The 22,830-nt window shown below is 37.7% G+C and overlaps 1 protein-coding gene across 8 annotated transcripts in view; it reads left to right on the top strand.

Annotated features, from left to right (window-relative positions):
* Positions 1-22,830, top strand: part of DLGAP1 (DLG associated protein 1) — a 415,565-nt gene that overhangs the window by 202,551 nt on the left and 190,184 nt on the right. Inside the window, exon 4 of one of the 8 annotated variants that reach the window (XM_054059670.1) lies at positions 17,254-17,320. The exons of the other annotated variants lie outside the window; for them this stretch is intronic. The gene's annotated coding sequence lies outside the window, so the exon portion shown is untranslated. The remainder of the gene's footprint in view (positions 1-17,253; positions 17,321-22,830) is intronic. 8 annotated transcript variants of the gene reach the window in all.

Raw genomic sequence — 22,830 nt, 5'->3', positions numbered from 1 at the left:
CTTTCCATCACTTTTACAGATTTCTTATCTTTCCTTGTTTTAAATAGTTTTAATAGACTGTTTTCTGTCTCAAGAATTAACCAAAGAGAGGTTGGACTCAAGTTTTGTGAACCGAGTATCTATTGTTCTTTCAGTTGCTGTACGTTATCCTGACTGGCTTTAAGCTGTTGTTCAGGTCTCATAGTTTGTACCAGCCAGTCCCACAAAGAAGTTGCAGATGCATCCAAAATGGCACAAGCTGCCTATGCTTATGTACCTGAATCATGCTTCTTAATATACCACTTGGACGGTCTTGTTACTAAGGCACCGAACTGAGTTTTCACTGCAGGCATTCTGCTTAACTGCTGGCAAATTTCTTCACATATATTGGTGGCTTTGATCAAGTTCCATGAAAGGATCTAATATTTCCTCTTTCTTACTGTTCATCTGTCTCAACAAGATCAGCTGGAAGGTTCCACTGGAAAGATCTTGTTCTATGACACTCCACAGCTTCGCTGTGATTTCAAGTGGATGTCTCTTGTGCCAAGTAGTACAAATAATAGTAAATGAGTGAAAAGCTGATAAACCAATTGGGAAAGGAGCTCTTTGTTCTGATATTTTTAGATGAAGTTCTTTGAACTTGAACTGCCCCAAACTACAAATGTCAATACGGTCTATGCAGGAGTTGTGTGTGCAAGTTAATATTGATGGTGTTAGGAACAGTAAATCAATCACTTTTTTATGGAAAGTGGTTTCATGTTGTTGAGTACTATATAAGCAGTCTTGTACTTAATTAATACATACATTTCTAGGAAAAGAAAGTTTTAATTAAATAAAGGAAATTCTCAATGGTCTTAGTGATTGTGAGTATTTTAACCCTTGCTGTTTTCACTGAAAGCACTTTTATATATTTGTATGAAACTGTCGTTTGAACAGTGATACATCCATTTGGGAAGAGGATAAAAAGAGACACATATTTTTATCAGCCTTGCAAAGTTGTCAAGACCATTTACCAATGTTTGTGCAAAATTTTTTTTCTGCATTCTACTATGATTATTGAAGAAAATATTGTTTCAGCCTACTTCTCTGTAATACAAGCCTTAAAAATTGTCACTTATCTTGTAGGTGTTTTGAGGAAATACATGCAGAAATAAAACATGTTAAGATCTTTAGATGAAAATGCTATATTTGTCCTCCTAATTATTGTCAGTGCTCTAACTAGTAAGATCTTGGTTCTGAGCTGTGACCTTGAAGTTAAAAAAATACTAATTATTGGGTTTTGAAAAATGCTAATTAACTCAGCCAACCATTAAATTGTTTAGATTCCACTTGATAGTATTTCATTAATTTAAAATATAAACTCAGACTTTGTTAATATATGAAATGCCATTTAAATTGGCATTTACTCCTAAATAATGTTTCACATTTTAAAAAATATTTTACTCACTCATGTAGACATTCTCGTATCCTTTGAAAAATATTTCTTACTTAAGATACTTTATTAAAATCCAAATTCAGCAGAATAATTAGGCATTTCCTTAATTTCAGCTTCTTATTTGCAAATTAATGTTTCCGTGTTTACTAAGTAGAAATCACGGTTGAATTCCTTTCCAGAACTGACTGGCTGATTATTTAAAACAAGGGGGAGCTTCTCTTTGTGGTAGGGAAAGACAGCCATAATATTGTCCCCTGTAGATTTCTTTGTAAGGCCTGGAGTTTGCGATGTCTTGGGCGGTACTTGAGTGAAAGGGAAGAGATCTGACATGACATAAGAGCATCGCTGGGGGACTGTGCATTGTGGGACAGCCTAGAGGTACTGCAGATCAGGTGTATGTTCAACAGAAGCTAAAGATTATTTAAGGCTTTTGGGACAGATCCAAACTAGAATTCAGCCCACAGGAAGATGGATTAAAACCAGTCTCCTTCCCACCTCTAAAAGGGGTGTACAGTCCATTCCTGTACCACATGATGGGGCAGTACAGAACCCTCCGGTTGTTTTAAGTGTGTGTAAAAGGAGGCAGAAACTGATGGGAGTGTTTGTCCTTACAAATAATAACGTGCTACGACTTCCTAAAGGAGTCTAAGTTCCTGTAAGGCTTTCTTGTATGAATCCTGAATATTTGGTTTGCACCTGCCTTGCGCTTGATTCGGTATTTTGTCTTGTTCTGTAAGGGCATCTGTGCTGATGGCATGCTGTGTTCCTTACCGCACATTGCATGGTTGGCCTGCCTCGTGTACCATGTATCAGCTCACACAGCTGATGGGAGAGAATCTCTGGGTTTTTTTCCAAAAGGCCACAGCAACTTAGCAGTTTAATTATTAAAAAATTATATATTTTCCCTCATTCTTCAAGGGGAGGGAATTAAAAAAATATGTGAAAACATCTAATTGTATTCCCTTCGCTAGTAAGGGTATCATTTACTAAATAAACTATAATCAGAAATATATGTTGCATATTTCCCTGCCGCAGAATACTGTCACATTAATTTTAAATTGCTCAAAGAAGCAGTTCATTGTTTGGACAGATTGCTAAGAAGCTTTTCTGTCAGGGGCTGTGAGAAGGAAGCCTTCCCCTCAAACCTTCAGGACTTAGCCACATAATTTGGTTAGCCCTTCCCACTGCTGCTGGGAGTCACCGAGCAGCCAGCTTCAGTCAGAGTAGCCCTGTTTGTGCAAGAAAACCTTCTTCCTGAACACCTTCCTCTTGGCAGACTTCGCGCTAAAAAGAGATTCTTGAACAGATTAAGCTTCCTAGTTGCATTATTAGAGACAAAATCCAGCTACTTTTCTTTTGATGGTCACTGTGGTCTGTGCATTAGAAATCAAAGGAGTTAAGGTATGAGTCCTTGTGCTTTGGGTTTCTCAGATCAGTGCAAGACTGAATACATCTGGGGCAGCATCCATGATGAGCAAAGGAAGGTGTGGATTACTTTATCTGAGTAGGACCTGCTACAGCATCTCCCAGGCAGGCAAGCAGCATCTGCAATCTGAACAATGTGACTGTGGCTGCCACCCCATGACCAAGAGAGAAGCATATGCCTCCCTCAGCTTTCCATAGAGACAGACAAATTTAACTAGTCCTTCAATAATTAAGGGGTGAAAACATCAAATCCCTAGGCATAGCTGTTAGCATCTTTTGTAGTGTCAAGTAAGTCAGTGGTGTGATGGCAGTATGGCAAGTTGTGAAAATGTCTTTAGCTCAGAATGCTAAATGGTATGTGAGAGCACTGGAATGAAGGTTACTGCATGAATGGTGGAACATGGTGTTCAGTAGAGTATTTCATCCTAGGCAGTATGATATAAGTACCTACGAATGGTAAGCAGTTCCTGAGGTGTCCAGATTACTTTAAATATCAATGTCCCAATAATACAGCACCAATAGTTATATTGGTTATATATATAGTTATATTGGTTATATATATAGTTATATTAGTTAATACAGCACCATAGATATAGTTTTCCTCTATCTGGGGCAGGCAAATTTGCATTTTTACTTCAGGGGACTCTCATGAGTCTTACTCCAAACACTGAGAAATGCTAAAACAAAATAAACAAGGGAAGTCTTCAGCCCTTTTGCAGTAAATGTTACTTATACATTTCAGAATGGATTTAATTGTATGGATGACATTCAGCTCCAGAAGTCCAGTTATGCAGCTGAAAGAAAGCAAAGTGATCCTGTATTGATCATCTCTTTTTTTCAGCTAAAGCTTGTCAAAAGAGTAGTTTTGTTATGACAGTAGCTTTTTTCAGATTAGGTACCTGCAGCCTTCTCTATCTGCCTAGACAAGAACAGCATATTGGAAAGTTGCAGATTAAATGAGATAAGACATCATTCAGCAGAAGGAGGCAAGCTTCTTAGTAGCATATGAATGGGGAAACGATATTGTACTTGGCATCATGAACAGGACTAGGAAAGGTGGGATATTTGGGAGTCCAGTAAACCCTGCCATGAGGGGAGCTGCAAACTGGTTCACATACCTGAAGGCAGCGAAGTGGAATGTTGCAAATCTGTTGATTAGTAGAAGCATGTATCTTTCAGATGTCATTATCTGTAGTTGTAGAATGACTGGGACTTCCCACCAGACCTAGGGCTTTTCTGGTGCACCCCAATAGATATTGCGGCGTTTCAAGGATTGTTCTTCCATTTTTAAGGCAGGGGAATACCTAGCCTGATATCTAGTAAGACAGCAGCACAGAATTTCTTTGGAATTTGATCTAGTTATTAACCTTGATAGTAACCAACTATGGAAAAGGATTCTGTGTTTTTTCTAGTCTCCATTGGTCTTTCGATATTTTTTCCCTTTTTCAGGGATCACAGTGGCACTCTACATTCTTATTATATGTAACAGAGTATCATTAAAATATAGTTGAAAGTATAACATTGCTTACATCTATTCAATAGTTTATAAATTACAGTATGTTATTCTTACTTTTTGGACTCCTGTTATGTCTTCAGAAAGCAAAATTTGGAAATTGTTGGCTTTTTCAGAGGTAATATTTCAGTAATGCAAAATAGTGCACAATGTCATTCTGGTCTGAAGAAAACAGTTCTCTAAAGAAACCTGTGTAAGTATTTCACCATCCATGTTCCTCGTTGTCCTTCATCTTTTTCATAAAATCGTGTATTTCAGATCCAGATCTGCCAGCTCTACTAAGTGTCTAAAATTGAAGCTAGACTATTGCCTTCTTACTCATCAGTATTTCCTTCAAATGTGGACTTTCAGTGATATCTGAACAAGCCAATTTGTTTGGACCTTCCATTATTCTTTTCTGAAATTATCTTTAGGCCAAAAACCCACAAAAATAAATATAATTGAGTTTTCTTTTTTTAACCTCTGTAGATCTTGGCTGAGGCCAAAGTCCTGGTATGTATTATTTTCATACTATGCATTATTGTCAAAGAGTCTCTGGAGTGCAAAGTCCAGTGCAGCTGGAATTTCCTGTGCAGCCTTCTTCACCCATCTCATTCAAAGCAGTTTTTGTAGAATGCAGACATAGACACATTTAGGTACAAATATACTGAATATTTTGTGAGGATTCTGCTTGATCCTTGGGAGCTGCTGAAGTAATTATCGTATTTATATAAATAAGTCTTGACGAAGTTGTTTGAAACTTGCACAGTTGGAAATCATAGCTAATTCATCCTCACATACTTAGGCCTCTTTTGGTCTCTCTTGTGACCATGATCACTTCTGTAGTAGTGCCGTTGAAGAGTATTTTTTTCTTACTTTTCTTTTTTCTTACTTTTTTTGGCTTGGGAAAAGTGAAAGTTTGTTTTGACCAGGATAGGTGCACAAAGGCGTTTAACAGTTTAGAACTGAAAAAGACCTTCTGTGCTTGAGAACTTCCCTGATTTCTTTCCACTCTGTCAGCTTGTCTAAGAAAAAGATTGAATCTCTGTCTGCACAAATGTACTTTTTAAAATCTACCATATCTCTTTTTTTGTTTCTCTCATAGAGTTTTTGGCTGGTGTTGCTTTGCTTGGGTTTTTGTTTGTTTTGTTTTCCCAAATTAGATTTTAGTTATATTATAGGTGAGACCCCACCTGGAGTACTGTACCCAGCTCTGGGCCCCCAGCACAAGACAAACCTGGGCCTGTTAGAGTGGGTCCAGAGGAGGGCCAGGCAGATGGTCAGAGAGCTGGGACAACTCTTCTGTGAACAAGGGATGAGAAAGTTGGAGTGGTTTAGCCTGGAGAAGAGAAGGCTCTGGGGAGATCTTATCACAGCCTTTCAATGTATGAAGGGGGCTTATAAGAAAAATGGAGAAAGACCTGTAGTGACAAGGGGCAATGGTTTTTAAAGTGAAAGAGGGTATATTTGGGTGTAAAGAAGATATTTTTTATAATGACGGTGGTGAGACCCTGGAAGAGAGAAGTTGTGGATGCCTCATTATTAAAAGTGTTCAAGGTCAGTCGGTTGAATAGGACTTTGAATAACCTGATCTAGTGAAAGATGTCCCTGCCCATGGCAAAGAGGAGTTGGAGAGATGATCTTCCAACCCAAGCCATGCTGTGGTTCTATGATTCAGGTAGCATTTAGCATAGAGAGAACACAGTGTTACTTTATTTTTTTCATTATAACTTGAAGTTTCAGTTAAAATAAAAGCTACAGGAGACTGAGAAGGAAATCATATTATTGCTTCAGAGCTGCTATTGGCCTTTGTATTTATTTTTCTCTCAACAGCAGCATATTTACAGTGAGTAGGGTGATCATAGGTACAGGAGCCATTGATGTGTAAATGCAACAGATCTCATCGTGCATTTTGGAATAACATTTCCTTTAAACCTTGCACTGTACAGTCATGGGTTGGTCAAGGATCACAGTAAATTTCAATCAAACAATTTCTTCTTCTGTAGCTCGAAATAAGTCTGATTTTGTTAAAAAAAAAATCTATTTACATCTTATAAATGATCTTTTGCTTGACCAGTCTATATGGTCACTGTATTTTTCTGAACAGTAGTTATCAGTTTGGTGTTGCCTAGATCTCAGGGAGTTTCCTCTTTGAAATAAAGCAAATTGTTTACATAAGACCTTTCTATATGTCTAAAAAGAGTATCAATACTTTTCAAATAGCATGAGGCAATTAATGTCACTTTCTTTTTGCGCCAGGTAGTTTAGTCTTGTATGCAATTTTCTTGAGTTATAAATTAATAATGAATACAGTACTGAAATTTATCCATAAAACTACTCAGAATACAAATTAATTGTGGATAAATTAGTATCACTTGTCACAACATCAGAAATCTTTAAAACATCAAGAAAGATTCTACTAATTTTAAATATGGTTTTAATATTTATGTCAGCATCACCGTAAGAAAGGCTAAGCATCACAGAAGATTACTAGATAAGAAGCTAAGTAAGAAAATCATATTTTTATAGCACATAAATACAATAAACAAATGGAAACCTGTTTAACTAAGTGTGAGAAATGAGCTTTACTTTGACCTTCATTCTATTTTAATAAAGGATATGAAAACAAAACTGAGTCCCATTAGTGCCAAACTATTTGACATTGTGAAAACAATAATCTAAGGAAGATGATATCTAGCATGAGGAGCATGCCGTTGCTTTAGACACATCAGTCTTTCTCTAAATTCTTATAATCTTACCAGAAAATGTATTTACTTTCTGGGATGATGTTCCAGTCACACTGTGTATAGATTCTACCAGCAGCGAATTCACTGTTTTAATATTCTATCTAGAAGTTCCAATATGTGTTGATTTTAGTCATTTGGCACAGAGCTCAATAGAGAGAATAAATGAAATGACCCTTTGAGGGAAAGGACTGTATCAGTTGTGGCTTTCAGCTTACTTTGAAAGACAAGGTGTAATGAAGTTAATTTCATATTCAAGTACTTAAGAGTTTTTCTAAATTTTTTTTAATTTTGTCTACCTACATGCCCTTATTCTTGATCCATTTTTTTCTCTGATATTGAAGTGAAATTCTGAGCTTATGGTACCACCTAATGGAATGATATCATAACGTACTATTTATCATAGAGAAATGAACATAGATATAATGAACTGTGCACCTTAAAACTCTCTGGTTTCCCTCAAATTCTTTTTTCAATTTAATTTTTCAGAATCACTTATAAAGTATCTCCATTTGTTTCCATGTGTTGTTTTTCTGTTCCTGAGGGACTGTACCCCATGGGAAGGACCCGTGCTCAAGCAGTTCTTGTTAGAACTGCAGCCTGTGGGAAGGACTCATGTTAGAGCAGTACATGAAGGACTGTATCCTAGCAGAGAGACCCTACGCTGAAGCAAGGAAATGGTGTGAGGAGGAAGAAGCAGCATAGAGGAAGCGTTGTGGACTGTCCATGACTCTCATTCCTCGTCCAATGACCTAGATGAAGGGATTGAATGTACCCTTAGAGAGTTTGTGGATGACACAAAGCTGGGAGGAAGGGTCCATCTGCTGGAGGGTAAGGAGACTATGCAAAGGGATCTGAACAGGCTGGATCGATGGGCTGAGGCCAACGAGATGAGGTTTAACAAAGCAAGTGCAGGATTCTGCACTTGGGACACAACAACCCTGTGCAGTGCTACAGGCTTGAGGAAGAGTGGCTGGAAAGCTGCCTGGCACAGAAGGACCTGGGGGTGTTGGTTGACAGCCAACTGAACATGAGCCAGCAGTGTGCTCAGGTGACCAAGAAAATAGCATCTTGGCTTGTATCAGAAACAGTGTGGCCGGCAGGACCAGAGAAATGATTCTGCCCCTGCACTCAGCACTGGTGACACCGCACCCCACGTACTGTGTTCAGTTTTGGGTCTCTCGCTACAAGAAAGACGTTGAGGTCCTGGAGTGTTTCCAGAGAAGGGCAACGAAATGGATGAAGAGGGTGGAGAACAAGTCTTATGAGGAGCAGCTGAGGGAAGTGGGTTTGTTTAGCCTGGAGAAGAGGAGGCTGAGGGGAGACCTTATCACTGTCTACAGCTACCTGAAAGGAGGCTGTAAGAGGTGGGTGTTGGGTCTTTTCACCCAAGTGATAGGTGATAGGACGAGAGGGAATGGCCTCAAGCTGCGCCAGGGGACATTCAGATTGGACATTAGGAAAAACTTCTTCACTGAAAGGGTTATCAAGCACTGGCACGGGCTGCCCAGGGAGGTGATTGAGTCACCATCCCTGGAGGTATTTAAAAGCCAGGTAGATGAAGTGCTTAGGGATATGATTTAGTAGTAGACAGGTACGGTTGGACTTGATAATCTCAAAGGTCTTTTCCAACCTAGGGATTCTATGATTCTATGATTCATCTCCCTGAATGACTGGCAGGAAGGCAGAAAAGTCAAGAATGAAGGAGTAAAGTTGAGCATGGGAATAAGGGTAGGGGTGAAAGTATGTTTTGTTTTGTCTTTGTTTATCACCATCCTTCTCTATTTTTAATTGGCCATAAATCAAATTAATTTCCCAAGTCAAGTCTTTTTTGCCTGTGGTGGTAATTGGTGAGTGATCTTCCTGCCTTTATCTTGAGGTTTTTAATCTTATTTTCTTCCTGTTAGAGTGGAAGAGCGGCTGGGTAGGCACCTGGCAGTCAGCCAAGATCAAACCCACCACTATTTCCTACTTCTTTTTCAAAGAATTTGGACTATACTCACTGTCTGAAAGCATACACTACCTAACAGAGCAGAGTGAAGATTGTATTAGCATTGGGAAATTTATTTGTGACTTCAGTCCATGAAATGTATGTGTATGTCACTTTATTCCCATGGCACTGACAATGAAAATGGCACACTGCAGAAAATTCATATGATGTCCGAACTGGGATGTGAAACACTGTCACCAACCTAAAATTAGTCCAATGTTGCCTTTTCTGACTTTTCTAAAATTTCATTGAATCTACGTATTCTCTGGTTGGAGAACATTGAGAAGACAGTTCTAAACATGCTGCCACTTTTCATTAAAACATCAACTAATGCAGGCTATTAAAATATTATCTGAACTTAATACTCTTCTCAGGCTCGACTTGCAGTTGCAAGCCTTTCAGGACTGAAAAACACAAATTCTTCTTCTGGTTAAGAAGACAGGTCTCTGCTCACTATGAAAGTCTGTATACCGCCAGTTTCTTTTCAAGTGGGATTATTCTTTGCATTAAGTTCAGGTTAGCTGCAGTCAGCTTTTGATGCAGTGCCTGATCTGTATCCCCATTTTGGAGCTATTGTCTGGAGCTTAAGCAAGTCTAAGCCTGGCTACAGCAGCACGATTTAGTTTTGTTCTTTTGCTTTGCCCGCCTACAGTTTCTCTGTATATCAGTGGTGACTTTTTCCCATTCTGTGTTGTACCTTCATTGTGTTTTTTCTAGCTATAGGAACTTCCTTAGTATATTCCCTGTTGCTGAAGTGCTATCACTAAAATGCAACATGGTCTTGCTGTTGCTCTGCTAGAGAGTACATTGAACTCTGGGAGACCTTGCAGCAAAGGAGGCTTAAACATTGACAAAACTGTGTGTGATGTATTTGTCACAAAACTAATTGCTGTTGTTGCTTCCTCATACTCACTCTGGCTCATAATTGTTGCATTCTTATTGCAGTCATTATCATGTAACAATGTAAAGCAACTGGATACCCTCAACACAGAAGGTGAAGTGTAAAGGTGATGTAAAGCCACCTTTGTTTCCCCTTGCTTTGGCTGTACCTATGATTTTGTCTACTGACTTGCTCCAAAATGTTCTGTGATAATTTGTTTTGTAGAGTGTTTGTGCCTAAGCACTCCCTGGGAGGGCTTATGGGGCGGTCTCTGTGAGGAGAGGCCAGGACTGCCCAGTGATGGACACGGATTTTGTCTACTGACTTGCTCCGAATTGTTCTGCGGTAATTTGTACTACTGGACAGCAGAAGTTTCACAGCATTGTAATTACAGGCTCTTGCATGGAAGGTTTGTATGCTGTGATACAAGCAGGATGTAGTTAGAAATCAAATGTATAAGGTAGTGGAAGCGGATCCCTAAGGATATTCTATACTAGGATAAGTGCACATCAAATTATGCTCAGAGCTGAGAACACTCCCACATTAGGGATCAAATTTCAGTGATATAAAATGCTCTGGTTTAAGTACAACAGTCAGGCCAGCTTCTTGATGGAGTGACTCTGCTGTGATCTGCAGCTCCAGCAATTCATAGAGACTGGTAGGAAGAGAATCTAAATCAGTGCAATATTCCTGTTTTACACTAGGACATATGATATCTATTGTAATTACCAGCAGTATATTGAATAAAATACTGCTCTGTCCTGAGACTGAAACTAAATTGGTAAATTGAACAATCAACGAGTAGGAGATACCTAAAGGACAAAATCTAGAGATAGGATTAGATTCAATTTCATTAACATTTAATTGAGTGTTGAGGAAAGAAAATAAAGTGTATGCTGAAGTATGCAGATTTTATTAATTAAAAAGATGTTGCAAGCACCTCAAGGAGGAACAAATGAATAGACCTAAATGTGTTTCTCAATCTAGATAAAATATCAGCTCTTCACCTTTTAAAAAATGGAAACTGATCAACTTGAAGAAAGGCAGCTGAAAATATGCACCCTTAGGGAGGTCAGAACACTTCTGGGAAGTTCTGGGCCATAAGAGTTACGTTAGAGGACACAGGATGAATTCTGAACTTGCTGCTTGGTTTGTCAGAAAAAAAGAAGTTCAATGCAACTTGTCTTGCACGTCAAGTCCCTGAGCAGGGTGTTAACACTTCTTTTTTTATGTGTAAGACCATGTTTACAGTTTTGTATCTGACCTTCAACAACTGCAGGCTAGACAGCTGGGGATGAATTCAATGTTCAAAAACCTCCATCAAAAAAATGCATACAATGATAATTTGAAATGTTGCTATTTATATTTGTTTTAAGTTATAAATAAAGAAATAGTCAGTCACTGAGCTTTTGCAGCCTCCCAAAGTAATGGGAGTTACTGGAAGGACCCATCTCCATTTCATCAGGCTTTAGATAAGGATCAAAGAGATTGAAACACCTATCTTATTTCAGTCACTAAATCATCAAAATTGATTGTTAGACAATAAAAAAGACTTTCAAAAAAAGGAAGGTAACTTTGAAAATACTGCTGTTGTTTCCTCATTAAGAACTGTAGTCTTGCTATCATTTAGTCTGTTTGCTATAAAAGTTTTACTCCTATGAGTTATTTACATTGACAAACCCCAACTGGTTTCATGTTATTTCTTGCAACTGCTGAACAGAAGTCACATCGCTTTGTCAATAAAAGGATATGAAATGTTAGTAATAACATGGGATTTTTTTTTAATATATTACTAGTGCTTGTAGCTGCGTACATCTAGGCGCATCCTTTTATCAAAACCTACAGCAGTTTTTCCTTGTCTTTTCAGTGATAACTAAAATGGCTTTCAGTTTCATTTAGGAGCTTGGCATCTGATGATATTAAAGTTACAAATCTATTGAAAATTTAATACTTCTTAATGCATCTATAAATATTTGGTATGTGAAATAGGCAAAATAATACTTTCACTTGATAATTCCTGCTGTGTTCCTATGACAGTGATATTAGTGAATTAAATATGATGTGACTCTCAGGATCATTTTACATTGTATAAGATGTATTAACAGTGACTGCACATCCCTTAGTAAACAAAAAATCCCATGTAAATATGGATTTGTATTTTTAACAGTATTAGGGAATGATAACATCACTGAGAAATGTATGCGTGCAACAAAAGAGTTGAAATACAGAATGTAGTAACTTTTACCTTAGTGCTACTCCTTGCAACAGTCTATTTATTGTCCTAACTGCTCATTCAGTTGGCCTCCCTTTACCTTCCATTCGCAGTATGAACTTTGTTTCTTCTCCAGTCTGTGTCTTTCCTTTGTGTCTTCATTAATCCATACTCTTCATTCCTGTGAACCGGGAAATGGGATATAAATAACAAGAGGGTATGATGCATCACTTGTTAAGTCATTGAGAGAGCATTAATAGGTAGAACAAGTCTTTCTTCCCCAAAATGGAAAGAAAAGCTTTGGAGGAGTTACTGCACTCTACATCTTTTCATTTTCTTGTGGCATGCCATTATGTGGTCTTCCCACTTAAACACTTGCCATCTCTAAAGGTTGTGGTCAAGTCAGGAAGTATCTTCTATAACTCTGTACTAGGGAAGAAAGAATTAAATTAGTTACAAGATTCTGTATATTGATGCTGTGACAGACATTGAGTTACTCTCTGAATGTCTTCTGGAAAACCTTTTCTATTATTTATAGGAGACATATAAATAATGTGTTCTGGAGTGAAAACACGATTTGTTGGTTTTCCCTCTGAAGAGCTCTCACATTTGACAGACCTCAAATTTTGGTTCTTTTCTGCCTCAGTTAGTAGCAGCTTAACCACTGTGTGTGTATTCACTGAATGGAGGCTTGAAAGACCTATACTGGGGTCTGAGCCACTGACTTAACTGACTTAAGAATATTAGCAGCACTGGAAAAGCCCTGCCTAAGACACTGCATCCTTCCTGTGCTGCATGTGCCAAGGTTTGTGGTCTGCTGTATGGCATACATGTTTCTTAGTGCTTAGTTAAGCTGAGTGGCTGTATTTTTTTTTTCCTTCATAGTGAAGTCTAGAACTTGGTTGTCCTTCTGACCAGACAGTAATAGATTAGATAGAGGCACTGAAAAAATCACTGTGCTCACGTGGCTATTTCTACACCCTCTTTGGGAAAATCTCAACTGGCTTTCAGCCACCAGCTCAAGAGAGCCTAAGATGAGAGTGCCAGTGGACGGGATTTTTGCATGGGGTGAAGGAGAAAGAGTCAGACAACTGTTAGGTCCAAATTCCTTCAAATAAAGCAAAGTAACCTCTGAAATAATGAGAGAGACTTTAGCTAGATCAACTCCCTGGATTATGTTTACTGAAGTGTCTTTTGAAGGCTGCAGTATTTTATTCTAAGGACTTCATTATTAAAACCACTGAAAGGTGTTGGAAGGCCACCCAATTGTTGTAAATCTCTGTTCAGGAATGAAGAGATCTGGAAACTAATTTTGACTTGTTTGCGGAGAAATTTCACTGTGCAGAATTTCCAATGACACTCGACTTACCAGCCTGTCAACCTCTGAAGCAAGAGAAAATGGAATTAAAGCCAAATATATTGTCATTTTCAGATGGCATACCGTCAGCAACGTAGGCCAGTGTAGCCTTTCCATTTGTAAAGTACATTGCGGAAATTACTTCTGTCTGTTGCTGTAGTTTAAATTATACTTCTAAAGTGTTTTTAAAAAGTTCTTCTGCCCAATGATTTTGATGGGCCCAGTGGTCTGATTTCCCCAAGGCTTCCTTACAGCCATACAGCTTGAGATATGATTACTGTCCACTGTGATTAAAAAACATCAAAGCATTGATTGTGTATTTCAAATTCATTTGCCAAGCACATTCAAATCATTAGCTACCCTACTGATATCACAACTCAAATTGTTTCTTTAGCCTGCTTTCCCATTTTTCCTGCTTCTTTAAATAATATTCCATTCTCTTCATTCATTTTTAAGACGCTTTCAGTTCAATTAACTTAAAAAAGAAAACCACCTTAAGATACTGAAATGCCTGAAAGGGAAACAGAAATCTCAACAAGATTGGAGAAAAATAAAAGCAATAAATAATTTCCCTTACAGACCTTTAAATAGGTGGATGAGCGTCATTATTCCATTTTTAAAAGGTCAGTAAACCGAGACATGGGCTTCACAGAGGATGGACTCAGGGTCACATAGCAACCTGGCAGTTCAGTCCAGAGTGAAACACACTCAGTGTGCTTTCTCTGGAATGAACTGACAGATTATGCCGGAATATCTTCCTCTCTGCCTCTTCAGGGCATTTCCAATCAAGGAAGGTCAGTGGAGGGACAGAGATTCCAATTGCATTCTGTGATGGAAAGTTGTTTCATTTTTTCCTGCAACAATTTGCTTGGGAAAGGAACATAGAAAATGAATGTGAAACCATCTGTGGTAACCTGCTTGATTGATGTTTCTATCTTTACCATGTACTGTAATGCTGAACTTGATTTTGATCTTGTCTAGAGATTTTTCCTCTAACTTGTATTGTATTTAAGCCAATTTCATTAACTTAATGAAGAATCTGTATATAGATAACTACTTTTGCTCTCCATCTTCTTTTTAGTTTAGTAATAACACATTTTCTTTCTAATGAAACCCAAATAATTTTGTCTTTATGATAGATAACATCTAGTACATACAGTGATTGCAATTCCATCACCTCAAACAGATTTAAAATACAGTTTTAAAGCATACAAGACAGGGCCTGGCATCTTAAATACTGTAGAGCTGGGTCTAAGAATCCCATAGGAAACCACTGGTGTCCAAAAATAGCAGTCTACACTATACAGTAGAAGTGCTTCATATAGGTAGCTGCTTTTTGAGCTTCTATGACCAGATGCGCAAGGAGTGCAGAAAAATGCGGTTTGTCCCAACCTGCCTTTTAACTTAAAAGCGGTCCAAAGTGTAGACATGGGAAAGACTATCTGATCTACAAGATATTGCATATAAATGTTTTATTCTGGAAATTAGATACCATAGGGATAAGATCATTAAAAATGCATAAGCAGTGTATATACCTGTGGGGATCTGACTCAAAATAGAGATGTAAGGAGAAGCAAAGTGCTTCTGCACCTAAGGAAAAAAGGAGAGAACGCAGATGCAATGAACCTTTAATAAAAAAGAAAGACAGATGCCTAATGGTCGAAAGGAAATTAATAGAATACAGCAATCATCAGAATACAAATCTCAAGACAAATGTCAGGACTGTTTGCTATCAGTCTTAAGCCGTGCTTCAGTTGTTTGCCACGTACTTGCTTTTACTGCTTCCACATACTCTGTAAGTATATAGTATAAAGAGAAAGAGCATTTGTGTGTGTTTATACATATTTTCCGTACTGCACTGCATTTTGGATTATGAATGAAGCATCAAAAGGGACAACTACAATACAAAACACAGTTCTGCTAATCAAAAATGGAAAACGGGGACTTTGATTTCTCATTCTTCAGTAGATCCACTTTCAGATGATCCAAGCTATCGTATTAGCCGACTGAACATGAGCCAGAAGTGTGCCCAGGTGGCCAAGAAGGCCAATGGCATCTTGGCTTGTATCAGAAACGGTGTGACCAGTAGGTCCAGGGAGGTTATTCTCCCTCTGTACTCGGCACTGGTGAGACCGCACCTTGAATACTGTGTTCAGTTCTGGGCCCCTCACCACAAGAAGGATGTTGAGGCTCTGGAGTGTGTCCAGAGAAGAGCAACGAAGCTGGTGAGGGGGCTGGAGAACAAGTCTTACGAGGAGAGGCTGAGAGAGCTGGGGTTGTTTAGCCTGGAGAAGAGGAGGCTGAGGGGAGACCTTATTACTCTCTACAACTACCTGAAAGGAGGTTGTGGAGAGGCGGGAGCTGGCCTCTTCTCCCAAGTGACAGGGGACAGGACAAGGGAGAATGGCCTCAAGCTGCGCCAGGGGAGGTTCAGGCTGGATATCAGAAAAAAAAAATTCCCAGAGGCTGCCCAGGGAGGTGGTTGGAGTCGATGTTCCAAGAGTTCTTTTCCAACCTAGTGATTCTATGATTCTGTGATTCTATATTTATAATGTATAGTATAATTAAAGATTGCTTTCTTTGTTGTTGCTCCAAACGGTACAAGTAATGTGTTTTTTTCGGAAAAATGAAAATCCACAAGGTAGGATTTGAAATAGTTTTCAGTGCAGTGAGTAACCTGCTAAAACCTAGGTCTAACTGTATGTAATCCCCCTTCACTAATTGAATTTGTCCAGCAGTACTTTTGGTAACTAAATAGGCCTTGACTTCTGTCTTGAGCTTAAGGGCCTTCACAATTATAAAGGCAGCAAATAAGTGCAAGAGATGCATCTAAGGAACAAGTAGTGAATTAGGGCTGGAGTTTCAGTATTCCCAAAAATGATGGAAAGAATTGGAACTGCCACATATACTGCAGAAACCAAACCAAGAAAAAAAATACAAACTTCAGTTAAAAAGATGGAAAAGGTAGGTACCGAATGCTTATGGAAATAGTACCTTCAAATATCTCTTCCAAGAAGACAGTGTGTTACAGCCCTGTGGACACCAAGGAGCTGCAGGTACAGTCCCTCCTACATGACTCTATGTTCTGCTACATCCCATTCATAGTCTTCAGTACATCTCTTATGTGATTCCCAAAACTCATAAGGTAATGTAATACCTAGTGCCATTTAATCTTTTCGCTGATATGTGTACGCAATAAAGACCAAGGAAGCATATATCTATTAATGTACTGGTTTATACATAGCTTGTAGCAGGCTTAAAATAGCCTGAGAAACATTATTGTTGTGTTTCAGTTTGTTCAGAGTTATTTGTTTTTTTTTTTTTCAAAAAGGATATTTATGCTACCTAGATTGCAATGGAAGGAGCGTGAAGCCAATGGGGAATATTTAATCTTAGGATAGGATAGGATAGGATAGGATAGGATAGGATAGGATAGGATAGGATAGGATAGGATAGGATAGGATAGGATAGGAAACAGCCTAACCAGTGACATGATGCTCCTACTTATTTATTTGTGAACTTCTAAGAATTATACGCTGTATAATATCAAATCAGTTAAACTCCATGAAATTGCTCATATTTGATTTGTTGTTCCAATACTCGGATTTCATACCAAAATAATACGTGTAAAAGACATGTAGCTGCTGAACACTGTTTCAGGCACATCTGTTTCTTTTACATAAAGAACCTAAGATCTCTTTTGTTTTGTTCTTTCTGTCATTTACGTGTGTGTATGCAGATGCAGAACTGCATGTCTTTAGAGGCTGTTCCATCCTTCAAATAAGGGCATTTCAAGTCCTCCTCAGGTCAGTTGAGGCTACTGTGATGTTTTATCATTTAGCCCTTGACTGCAGACCGTATTTACCATCTACCGTAGACTTCCCTCCATATCGTTCATGATTCATCATCTCCTTCTCTGTTCTGTCTTTAGAAACCCCTCTCATGCTTCAGTGACACAGAGATGCTCCATCAGCAATTTCAGATTTCTGCTTCCATTTTCTGGCCAGTTATTTTGTCATTTCCTAGTATCTGCAAGTAGAGCATTTCTTGGTAGAGATACAAGTGATTTACAGGCATATTTCATACTACAGGATGTAGAGAGACCTGTAACATATTGCCAAAATTTAAGAAATACTGTGTAGATTAATTTGATATTTCCTACAAAGTGTGTTATGTACCCAAAAGGAGTGACTTGAGTTAGTGGAGAACAGCAGCGGTGTATGTCTTGGTCCTCTTGAAAAGAGTCTATTTTTAAAGAAAAATACTTTTTTTTTCTTGTTAGGCCAGTGGCTGTTCTGAAATAGCTCTCTAGGTCTTCTGCACATCATTGGCAGACATTGGGTTGTCCTGTGTTACAGCTATTGCTTTTGAGCAAAACTGATTATATCCATAATAATGTTAAACATTTGTTGGTCAGATAATAGGTATGGAGAATTTCATTTTATAGTTTAGGAGGGACTGTCTATATGGAAATCATATAACACAAGAATATTCTGTATTCGCAAAACAGATGGAAAATTGAACTGAAAATATTCTTCACTGTCCTTCCTTGAAAAGTGTTTCATTGTTTATGCAGCCCTTTTGCAATCATAGTAGAGGTAGAAAAAAAGCTTCATTCTATTCTGAAGGCTCTCTTACATTGTGGCATATAAAACTCTCAATTAGAATTACTAATCTAAAATTAATATATTTCTAAATTGAAGTGTTGACTGTACTGTCTTTCTTTTTTTTTTCTTTCTTTTTTTTTTTTTTTTTGACTATTCCAACTAGTTGCTGGTGATATTTATGCTGGTGAAATCCATCACTTAGTGTTACTTTCCCACACATAAGAATTATTCATCCATCAAAAGGTTTGTGTGGGTGATAATGATGTACACAATAACATTAAGCTGCAGTAGCTCACCTTCAGCAGTGCTCTTTCCGTAGAGTCTGACAAGCTCCTGGTTTACAAATATTCATCACAGCCACTGAATGTTGTTTTCCAAAACTGTGCAGAACATTTTCTATGCAGGGGGTCTTTCCAAGGGAACTCCGCTTGGGTAGATGGAGCTACTTCACAAATTAGAAGCCATGCTGTTTCTCAGCTTTCTCCTGCCACTCTTACTGCCTGCTCTGATGATCTGTGCTCAGTGCTGCTTACACACAGCATTATCAAATATATCCCAACCACAGCCAAAGGAGCAGAAGGCATGCAGAATCTATACGTCACAGAGTTCCATCAGGGCACAGGGTCTTCCAAGTGTAGCATTACTGAAGCAAGTATTACTTGTGTTTCATTTTGGACACTTTATTGTCAAAATGGCATCAAAAAGTTAGATGAAAGGTGGGATTTCTTTTCTTGCTCTGCAAGAGATTTCCTGGGTGGCAGTGAGCAAGTCTCTCACTCTGTCAAAGTTTCTTTAGAAGCACTGCTGCTTTGAAGCTCATCTCATGTGTGTTTGTGAGGACTGATGCTGTCCATACAAATATCAGCACGGGTTGTACTGCAGAACCTAAAGGGTATAAATAGCAAGAGATGAGATGTGTTGCTTGGGCTACAAAGAGGATGAGAACTAGAAAATTGCAAGATGAATATCAAGGAATGGCTCCTGGTTTGAAGGTTTGGGGTTTTTTTTCACCTTTTCCTCCCTTGTTTTTAACACTAGGGAGTCTGTTAAACTCCAGAACATGTAATTCACATTACATAATTTGTATAGGTAATTAATTTTAAGGAAAAAAATCTATGATATTTGGGTAACAATGCTAGTATGTGCTATTTTCTTTTTCCTTGAATGGCTAAATATCTTTGTCACTCAGACAAAAGCTTGCAGCAAATAATACCTTTTATTTTTACTTAAAACTGCATGTGTCTGTATTACAGAGATTACTACTATAGAGACATCTCATTAGGAAGCACTATGTAGAGTGACTGCTCTAATATATGAGGGAGAGGCCTTAGTCATCCTTTGGGAAAAGTGAAGTGGGCATAAGGGATTTAAATATTACATGCTGCCTAAATGGTCTATTTCGACTGCTAGAAAAATTGCCAAGGCATTATTATAACTAAATGCAGTTCATCTAAGTTAACTTTAAAGTTTATATTCCAGGGAAGAGCAAAAGCTGGAAAGCATCCGCAGTAATCAAAGCTGAAAATGTGATCATTTTAATTCTGAAAACTGAAGCAGGTACAGCAAGCACTGCAGGTGAACAAAAATGCTGCAGCTTCTTCAAAGGAAAAGTTTTAACTACAGCAATTATTTGGTATGCCATTTACTGCATGAAGTAGAATAGTTTTTATTGCTTAACACCTTAATTGAGAGGGATAATGTTTAAAATTACCTTTAGAGGAATTCATTAATAAGATAAAAAAGTATTTAATGCAAAACCAAGTCTTGAACCACTCCTTTGAGGATGGTGAGCAAAATCCATGGGAGCAATTATGCAATATATTGTGGGACTGACACACAAAGTCTTAATGCAAACAAATATATTTGAATCAATTTTGTGGGTGGTTTTTCTATTTCAGTAGGTGAATCAGAAAAGTACCAAAGAACCTGTCACTTACAGGCTTCAAGAACGAATTGTAAGATCAAGAAATGCAGTGTCTAGCATAAGAGTTTGCAAATTTCAAGATTCACGAGGAAAGGAGGGATGCTGTTGTAAGTTTTGTTTTCCAATTTGGAAACGCAGATGCTGTAAAACCAGCATCAGGCGGTATTGTAAAGCCAGAGAAGTGAGGCTAGTTAGGTCCAACCCAGCCACTGTTTCAGCTTTTAAATTGCATTTCATGTTATTCAGGGTGTTTCACCAGCACTTGACTGATCCCCGTACAACCCCTTGACTGTTAGGGTCTCATTGACACAGACGCTGAAACAGATGAAAAAATTTAGATCACAGTTTTTGATAATATCTACCTCCAGTTTCCTTAGATACCAAACTCTATCACAGATTAGGCATCAAAATCAAGGTGAGAAGATAGATACTTCTGAAATTGCCTGGTTATGTGCATTCCCTGAAGACAAGACAGGTAAGAAATGAGGATCCATGGTTTTCCCTCTCGGAACACCGTGGACTGCCAGGGTCAGTGTCTGCTTTGTGACCATCTGTCCCCTTTTGCCCTTTTCTTGGTATTTTTCTCATCTCACTGAAGTGTTAATCCTCAGCACTGACCTAGAGAGGATTTCAGAGAATTTCCATGTTGCAGTAGCAAGGGGTTTGTTGTAAAGATGATGCCTCTTGCACCAATTTCATCAAAAAGTACTTCTTATCTTATTTAAGTGTGTTTTAATGAAAACTGACAGTCTGGTCCTCTTAATCATTTAATGTCACATCAGATTTCTGTAATTAAGGGAGAAGAAGTCCTTACAAATGATGCATGTTTGAGGCTTTTTTTTTTCTCCTTGTGTGAATTAAAACCTAATTTGTTACAGTATACACTGTATTTCCAGTAGACTGTTCTCTTCCTCACTTTAAGGCTGAGATGTACAATAATAATGTACATTATAGTGCAATCAAATCTCTTTGTTATTTCATTTTTTGCCCCACCTCTTATTCTCTCTTCTTTTTTTTCCAGATTTGAAGTCTGTTCATGAATCACATTATGTGTTTCTGTATACTTAGTATGGATTTTTCACTTTCATTTCTCACAATCCATCAAAAAACCCTTTCAATTTTAAACAACTCTCATAAATTTTAATGAAGTAGCTGCCAATATTTTGAATGTTTGAGGCAACATACTATTATTTGCTTTCATATTAACTTAATATTGCAAAATATGATGGTTAAATGTCTAAAAACATTTTTGTTGCTTTTTTTCTACCCTTCACAAAAAAAGACAGATGCACTGTCTGCAAAAACAGAAAAAGGAAAAAACAGTCTTAGTATGTGTTTCTTAACAGATGTCAACTTTTCTAAGGATATTGTATGGATACCTATTTATTTTAGAGTATCTGGGCACCTTGATAAGTCAGACCTCCGTTGTACAAGCTGCTGTAAAAACACACAGACTTTATAAATGCCTCTGTTGTGAAGACCTTAAATATTTAGAAAATAAGAGTAATAAATCAGCCTAGAAGTAGTATTTTTACGTTATAAAAAAATTACAGTATTTTGCATAAATTAACAGTGTGCTTAATTCAAAACCTAACAGTAAAGGCAAATGCGTAAGTGTAACTTGCTCCCATTATTAGTTTACCTGACAAAGCTTTCTGTTAGCTTTAGAATTCAGCACCATTTTTCTTTCAGAGATTTCATGTGATTTTTCTTTATGCATCTATCATTTCCACAAACCACACTGGAACTTTTTTTTTTTTTGCATAAAATGTCAAATCTTACTTGGTCTTCTTCATCAACCTTTATTTCTAATTTATTTTCCCTGATATACTAAAGTTCACGAGAAGATTGTTTTTGACTCTATAGTAGACAAACTTTGCCTCATATATTTTCCAAATGGTAATGACTCCATGAAATTTTAGTGTTAAAGTAAAATATCACTATGGAACAGAAGCAGGGAAAAAGTTCTTTTTATTTCAGAGATTTATTCCAAAGTGAATTTTCTTGGGAGGGATTTTAGTTTCATAGACATATGTAACATGCTGGGTATGGTCTTAGTATACTGGCACCTAGTGGAGTACTTGGAGGTGAGGAAAAAATAACCTTGTCTGGCTAAAATTTAGAAATTATCTAATTTAGGCTGAATGGCTGCTTCATCTTATTCCTCTTTTCAAAAAAAAAAAGTTACTTCTTGAGAAAAAGAATTTTGACACAAAATCTATGCAAAGGAAGTGTGAAGTCCTTACCAAACATAAATCACCGTACTATATCAATATTGAGTTTTGGAGATAATAGTTTAGCCAATAGTTTTCTTTTAAACACTAAAGCTAGAATTGGAGTACAAATTTACCTGATAAAATGCATTTTGACCTCTCATCTGATATTTTTAGCTCACATTTTTGCTGTTATTAGTAACAATCCACAAAATCTGATTTCCATGCGCAATAAGTAATGCATCCATAGCAATAAGAACTCTCAGGCTGAAAGGACTACCTGTGAAGCCTTAGTACTAATCTCAGCCTCCGACATGTATGGTACCCTTCCAATCCCGCAGAGAATACTTGAGATTTAAATGAGTCATGTGGATGATTTGACAAGGCAAAGCGAAGCATGTCTTTAGAAGTGTGCTATTTCCTTTTGTTCTGATATGCTATCTACTCATTTATCAAATGCAAGAGCAATCGCTTTTTACTGTTCATAGACTTGGAAATCTCTCTTCCAAATTCCATAAATAGTAACAGTGGATCTATTTAGCATAGAAGAAAGTGGGAGTGTAATTAAGAGT

This window comes from Cuculus canorus, chromosome 2, assembly GCF_017976375.1.
Source record: "Cuculus canorus isolate bCucCan1 chromosome 2, bCucCan1.pri, whole genome shotgun sequence".
NCBI classification, from domain to species: domain Eukaryota; kingdom Metazoa; phylum Chordata; class Aves; order Cuculiformes; family Cuculidae; genus Cuculus; species Cuculus canorus.
The sequence above is the reverse complement of the archived record's forward strand: the minus strand, read 5'-3'. Positions and strand labels throughout refer to the sequence as shown.